Source organism: Melanaphis sacchari, unplaced genomic scaffold (genome assembly GCF_002803265.2).
Source record: "Melanaphis sacchari strain LSU unplaced genomic scaffold, SCAv2.0 Contig11_pilon_pilon, whole genome shotgun sequence".
NCBI lineage: Eukaryota > Metazoa > Arthropoda > Insecta > Hemiptera > Aphididae > Melanaphis > Melanaphis sacchari.
The window spans coordinates 188,290-196,690 of NW_020270469.1; positions in this window are offsets into that span (position 1 = coordinate 188,290).

The window sequence follows — 8,401 nt, forward strand, 5'->3', positions numbered from 1 at the left end:
TTTTTTTTTTTTGCAATTGTGCATACACATTTTATAACTTAAAATTAATTTAAATTAGGTTTTTTTTAGCTATTATATAATGAAATGTTAGCATATTATATTACATTAACGTATCACAAAAATGAATAACTGTAGATACTGAATATTTTTAACTAAATGTTTAAATTATCGTTTTTTATTTGAGATAAAATTTTCAAAATGCTTTAACTATTTTTAAGCCATTTAGTAACATAAGAAATTTTCAATTTTTCAGTTTTTTTTTTTAGTAAATATTAAATAAAATTTTTTGCAAGTCAAAAGTTTTTATTAAAGTTAACTCGATAATTTTTAAACAATTTTTAAAGTTTGCTTAAATTCAAATTTATTCCTTGTTTATCAGTGTTACCGCGATTATCGATTATTGATTATCCAGAAAATCTATTTGAAATAATATAAAATCATGCAAACTTCAAAAAATCGTAGAATATTAACGGCAAAACATTTTTCAATTTTTTTTTTTTTTTTTGCTAACATTTTTAAAAATTATATTAATAAAATAACTTTAACTATATAAATTTTTTTTAATATCAAATAAAAAATTTTTATTTTTTTAATTTCGCATGAAATAGGTAAAAAAAAAAAATCTAAAAATATTTTAAATATAGCAAAGATGACAATTTATTGATAATTTAAAAAAATGATAAGTTGAAAATTTTCAATAGAACAAAAGTTATTGTAATTGTCTGTTCATCGTGAAACATTGTATTATATTAAGGCAATTATTTTTTTATAGACGTTTTAAAGTTTTAATTTAGAGAAATTTATTATTTTAAACAATAAATAACGGTATAATAATTATTTTGCTGTAGTTTAAAAAAAATCGTGGTATTATCTATTATAATGAAGTAAATAACTTACCATTATTTTAAATCATGTCCTTAAGATAATGACCATCTCTTCTCGAGCCTACCTCGTATATTTTCCACTATACGGTGTATTACTTCCAAAGGTGGTACATTTTCAAGTGGACGAATGATTTTTTTCGTGCATTTTTCGTCCAGGAACACATTTTTTCAAAGTTAGTAATTCATATTTTAACAGCCTTAGCAGATGGTACCGATCATAGCGTTTAAGATTAAAATGAAGACGAAATGAATGCAGTGCGGCTACGTAATTGTCATTATTTTTGTAAAACAATTTTATCGGACGAGCAAGTTACTCACTATTCTACTGTTCCATGAATACTAAATAATAAATGGCACGCGTTGTTTTAGAATTAATAATATTTAGCGATAATTCTTATCTTAATTATTACTAGGAAAATCTATTTTTAAAATTGGCCGTTCCAGTATTCCACTATGTGTTATCATGCATTTTACTGAATGCAATAACATTTTTTGTTTATTTTAAAATATTATTTATTTTTACTTTATAGGTACTACCATTGATTATAAATACTAAAAAATCGCCCAGTGAACAATCTATAGTATTTATAATCAATGGTACTACTATGAATCTAAATAATCTAATTTTACTGTTATGCAATATTCGCAGAAATATTATGTTATTGATATAATATGGTATAAGTATTAAATATGCATTATTATAATAATTTTATACTCTTACTAGAACCGGTGAAACTTGCTGTAAGTGAATACCCTAGGTCGGAGGCAGGACTTGAAAAAAACCGCAGGGGCCGGGGTAATTTGAAACAAAGCATAATTTATTATAAATACCATGATTGGGCAATACAAGACAAGCATATAATTATTATTACAATTTACATTTGTTAGACACATTTACATTTTAAGCAAACAACTTATTTAAAATTATAAGGGCCCGATTTTTTATATAAGTTATTATTTTTTTCTACATTTTAAATAATTTTGATTAATATTTTCTAATACATAAATTTCGTTTCTATAACGAATAAAACATCTATCTCTAAAGCTAACATAATCTTTATGCATATTTGAGTAAAATTTAATACAAGTTCTACATTTTATTGATAGTTACAATACCTATTGGATACAAGTTTAATATTTTATAAATATTAAATAAAATAATTTTTACTTAATTCAGTTATATAATTACAAATTTATAATTCCTTATAATGACATTTCAATTTTTTCATAATAAATACATTTTTAAATACTGAATATAATTTTCAAAGTATTTATATGAATTAACAAATTATTCACAAACAATATATTTATTGTTGATGCATAAATATGTTTATATTCTATAATTGTTTGCATTAAAACCGCGTCCCTAGTCACAAATAAATCCTTTACTTTATTTTATATTATTAGGAACCACTTTAAAATATTGATATCATGGTCCAGGATTATGAAAAATCTATTCAAAATTTAATGACACAGATTAATCAAAATTTGCGTTATGTAATTATGCAAAATATGAATAATGATAAACATGTATTAAAAAAATAAAAACAAATCCTCCATTAACCCCAGACTTAAAACAGTGGTAACATTTAAATTTGGGACTATCAATATATTTATTTATTAGTAATAAGAATAACTTATTAATATTTAACAATAAATAGACAACAACATCAACAATTTACTAAAATAATGTCAATATTTAGCATGTTCCTAAGGGACAATTGTAAAACTCCGCCAGTCTTTTTTTCTTACCTGTAATTAGTATATGTAAACTCGGCCAGTTTTTTTTTTTTGTTAAGCTGCTCAGTGCTCACATTACCTCTTGCCTTCTCACATTAAATACGTTGACATCTATTGCGATGATATATACTAATGGAGTAATATAAGACTTAGAATATTTACAAATTGTATCACATAATTTTAGTTTACATACATGACATAACTATATATTTTTGCATAATTAGGTAAAACGATTATTTATTATGATTTTTTTTACTATGTTTTAAATATTTAATGTAAACGATATGATATGATATTATATTATAATTTTTTTTAATAATATATTATATTAATTTTATACTACTACTTGATTTTTTTGTTCAGTAAAAAGAGGTACTTGTAACGGAGTTTACATGCGCCCGTTCCTAAGTAATACAATATAATTTAAAAAATATACCTTTTTAAATATTTAATATTAAAATTGGGCATCATCATATACATGCATGATAGGTTTTTTCAAATATTAATTTAATTTATACCATCTATACACAATATAATTATTTTTTTATTATTATTATCATTATTAAATACATACAATTTTGAATTAGGTTTTGATGATTGATGCTGTTGCCTCATATTAAATTTTACCTATGAAATATTAAAATTACAATACATTAGCACTAACAATTTTTTTTTATTATTTTTAATTTTCTTTACACATTATTTTTTGATAGTTTACAGTTTTCTTCAAGAATATAGTTGGGTAAACTTAATTATTTTACATTTCTTTGAACTAGATTATCTAAAAAAAAAAAAAAATAGTAAAAACCTATAATAACTTACCCACAAATTTAAACAATGTTACAGATAAAAATTATTTATACACACCTAATTATAGTTATTCTGCATTAAAATATTAAATTATTTTAGTTTTCATTGTTCTCAAGTTTTTTGAATACAATTTTAGAGTATAAATATTTTTTAAACCATCTCTCCAAAAATATTCTTAGTACATAGAAATAATCTTAGAATATAATAGAATAAATCTTAGAATAAATTATAATATAAATTTCAAATTTATAATAATATAGTTACGTTACCAACAAATAATTATAGAAACAATATAACATTAGTCTGATGATAGTAATGCCACAGAAGTGATTGAAGTAAAATATTTTTTCGATTATATTTTTTTTAAATTACAGCCATTACTATTAATACTATCACTTTGCGAAAGTATCAAATTTTGATGTGTAATGGGGATGTGTAAAGTAAATAGTATGTAAACTTTTAAAATACTCCACTTTCACTCCTCTATATTATTTTATATTATTTATAAATAATAATAATAAATTAGCATCATGTAAGTATGCACTATAACTTGTGTTTCTGTTCTTAATGTACAATACGCTAATAAAATGTCTGAAAACATTATAACTGATTTGTTGTAAACACAAGTTAATTGGCTTATAAAGATTTATTATAATATATATTATTTATTTTTAAAGTGTTTGAATAAAATAACTAATATTTATTATGCTAATAAATACAATTTAAATAAAAATATGTTTTGAAACTGTCTGTCCACGCAGAAAATAAATCAAATAAATTAATATAAGATTTAACTATAAATTGTTCAGTTAAAACAAAAAAAAAATTTTGACTATAATCTGAGAATGATAAAAGACCTGTAGTGGATCTACGATTATTTTCAATACATACATATTTTACTCACTATATAATGTATAATTTATTATTTATCGTTGTACTCGTGTTTTTAATTGATTACAACAATATTAAAAAACGAAAAAAGACGTATTTCATTATTTTAAACGATTAATTTTTTAACATTTTAAAAATGTTATATCAAAAGCCAAAATTGCAACAGCAGCAAGTTTACCTTCTTTTTTTAAATGGAAAATAGCAATATATTTTTTAATGAGTGTTTTTTTCTACAAGTTTTAATGATAAAATCATTAAATTGTGTTCACAATTTATTAACTTATACCTCTGTAATTAAATTAATTAATTTATAGTTTATTTATAGTTTTAATTAAAATAATTGGAACACATTTTATTTACTAGTATTAAATAATACTTTTTAACCATCATTTAATATAATTTCATATATTTTAATAAACTTAAATCAAAGACTTAATAAAATACATAAAACCATAAATAATTGACTTATTTTTAGGATGAGTTCTTACATATTATAATTTATAATTGAATAATATTTTAAATTTTAACATGCAAAAAATAAAATGAAAATGTGGTTGGTATAAATTCAGAATGATTGTATAATTTAATCTAACAGTTTAACGTACATGCCTGCGGTATATCTACCTAATTTAACATAAAGTAGTATTGTTATATTTTATCACACGAAAAACAAAATTAAAAAAATATAATGGTAATGATCAACAAGTAGAAAAAATTCCTATACCATAGTTGAAGAAATAAATATATGAAAGAATAAAAAAATTACCCTAGAAGGTTATTTTTTTTTTATTCGCGGAGGGAAGAAAAAAACTTTTGTTTGTGTGAATTATGTGCAAACCAGATTTTTTTAATCATCCGGGGTTAAACCCTCCGTTTGAAAATCTTAAAAAAAAAATACACAATATAATATATTTCCAGGTGTAATTACGACATTCACATAGGCGTATAAAAATTATGATTTTATTGAATTTGCTAACCGAGTTATTTGGCATTTAAATGTCGTCTTATTGTTGTCTCGATAATAATGAAAAAATAAAAATAAATATGCATTTACACAGGTACAGTAAAACAGGGGGAGATGTGTGCATTTTCCAATGATTTAAAAATAGGGTCCAAATAGGGATGAAAAAGCATTATTGGAATCTCATAGGTATTTAAAATTAAAATACAATCACTGGTATAAAGTATAATTTTGGAATTTTATATGCATACTAATTAATGAAGATGGTATTTTCATAAACTAATAAAATTTTCATTTAAATTCTAAATGATATAAACACGGATGATAAGACATAAGAATATAATTATTGTTTTTTCTGTAAAAAATTTGGTAAAAGTATAATATAGAATTCGTCAATGTATTATTTTACTTATATTATGTGTGTTTGACGGACTCGTTTGCCGGCCTAATCAAATATACAGATTCATCAAGTATACTCACTTAAATTTTTTTAATTTAATATTGAATTTATTTAAATTACAATTTTTAGAATTTTTAAATATACTTTAAGACCATATTTACAATTTGTTAGAAGTTTTTACAACACTACTTAAGGAGTATTCTGTGGAGATACAAACTTTTGATTTTTTTTAATGAAGATCCCCCTCTTCTATTTTAAATTGCTTAGTGGATTATATTTCTAAAAATGTTGACGTATTAAAATCAAAATTCAAACAAGTATTTTTTTAAATTGTATAAAATAGTTATTAAACACATTATTGATAAAATGTACATAAATAATAATTTGTATTTATTTTGTTCGTTCATAATTATGGTTGAAGAATAGGACTACATTTCCCGCGTTTTTCTAGATCTACAAAAATTAAAGTTATTTATTTCTATGATTAATCGATGAATAAATGTCAAAGTGAGTCAAACATAGACCACCTGAATATGCAATGCAAAATATCATCGAATCCTGATAGACAACGTATGTATGCACGCCGTAATAATGCTATAATAGGCAGAAACATCGCACAAATGTACATGTATACATATAATTTATAAATAAAAAAATATATAATAACTTTTATATTATCATAACATTGGTTCACTCTTAAGTTGTTACACATCCAGTGCTCAAGATTATATGGATTTAAATTTATTTTAAATTTGAAAATTTTTTTACCACGTAAAACGCATTTACAATTGTTACTTGAACACTAAAATTCGATATTGTTTACCATAAAAAGAACAATAACGTGGTTTACGAAATTCTATATGCCGATATATTTTTAAACAATGCTCAAATTTTATTAATTTATAGGTAAAAAATTTGCTGCAATATCTTATTTGACGTAATTTTATGGTGGTTTATTATTCTGTTACCTAGAAATCAAAATTATCTTATCGTTATGGAAGTATTTATACTTTGGTTATTTCTTTATAATAATAGCGTGTACTGTATAGGTTATATAAATCGAAAATTGGGTAGATATAATGTTGGACCTATAATAATAGTCATCAGTCATCAGTATAGTTATAAAGTAAACTTGAAAACCCGTAGTTCCAATTACACCATGACGAAGAGAATATCTAGATACTTAATTTAAATTAACTACCATATTTCCACATCGCTTATTATTATAATTTTTTTTTATTTCCATAATTTTTTAAACTAAAAATATTAAAATAAATACATACAATTAAAATTAAAATATTAAACATTTTGAAGTAGATAAACTTATGCACAATGCGCATATTTTAACGGTTTTAAGCGCAAAAGTTATTTAAATGTTGATCGAGATGTTATTACAGTTGAAACAAAACAAAATTATGAAACATCGGAAAAAATATTTTATTGTTGTTCATTATAAGGGTATACTGACTACTAGATTCGTAGACAATTTTTAAATTGTTTAACACGTCCTCAACCGTAAACCGGTGGTAAATAAAATTATTACTGTTTTATATTAACTATTAAAAAATTACTAACAGATGTGATACTCTGTTTCGGTGTTTTCGTGTTTCTTTTATTTTTGTACATCATAATATTATGCCTACCAGGACATGCAATGATGTTATCCAACCGAAACTTTACACTCGTACATCAATCAATTTACAGTTTGTTGGTAAGTACACACTACGTATAATTTTGTTATCAGGCGAGTGATGTATATATTAATAATATGTTATGTGCGATGTTAAGCGCCGAGAAGTTATTAATTTTTGCGCAAACAATACGAAAAAATAATATTATGCATGCGATGTGATATTATTATTCACGGTACATCGATTTAGAAAACTAAATTTAAACACGATATCAAGGTCAAACTGGACAATAGTTTCCACCGGAAATATTTATTACACAACCCGTATATTTTTAATAAGTGTTGAATTTAAAACTTATTGCAAAAAAATTACCACTTATGCGATGACTTCGTAAAAAAAATTGACTTACCTACCGATTACATGATAAAACGTAAACACGGTCATTAACTATAGGTATCTTTAAAGTGTTAGCTACTTTAAAAAATTAATTTTATTGAATGTTTTAACTTAACTAGTTATTTAGTTATTTAATTTTTAATTTTTCGATTAATATAATATGATGATTAACGTTGAATTAGTATTCGTAAAATTATTAATTTTTTTTTCGTTGATTTATCCACCTTAAATTAACTATCTATCTATTAATAATATAGATAACCTAATAAAGCATTACACAAAACATAGAATGTCATTTTTTTATAACAATAAATATTTATTTAAATTTCAAAAGTATTTGGTACGCATGATATAATTAATATGTTTAACAATAAATTTATATAACATTTTGATAAATAGTAACAATTGACTCAATGGTTAAACAAAAAACAATGTATAAAAATAATATGAGATCGTATGATTCTTTTTTGTATATTTTGTATTTATTAACCAACCTAAAATATTGTTTTTTATTGCGTTTACTTGTTCGACAAGTAAATTTTAAAGTTTTCTGTATTATTGAATAATATTACATCTTAAGGGTACATATGTATAATACACGTGCCCTTATTAATTTTATTGCATAATAATACCGTTCAATAGTATTGTGTAATGAATATTATTATTTTCTGAAATTGATTCAATTCAA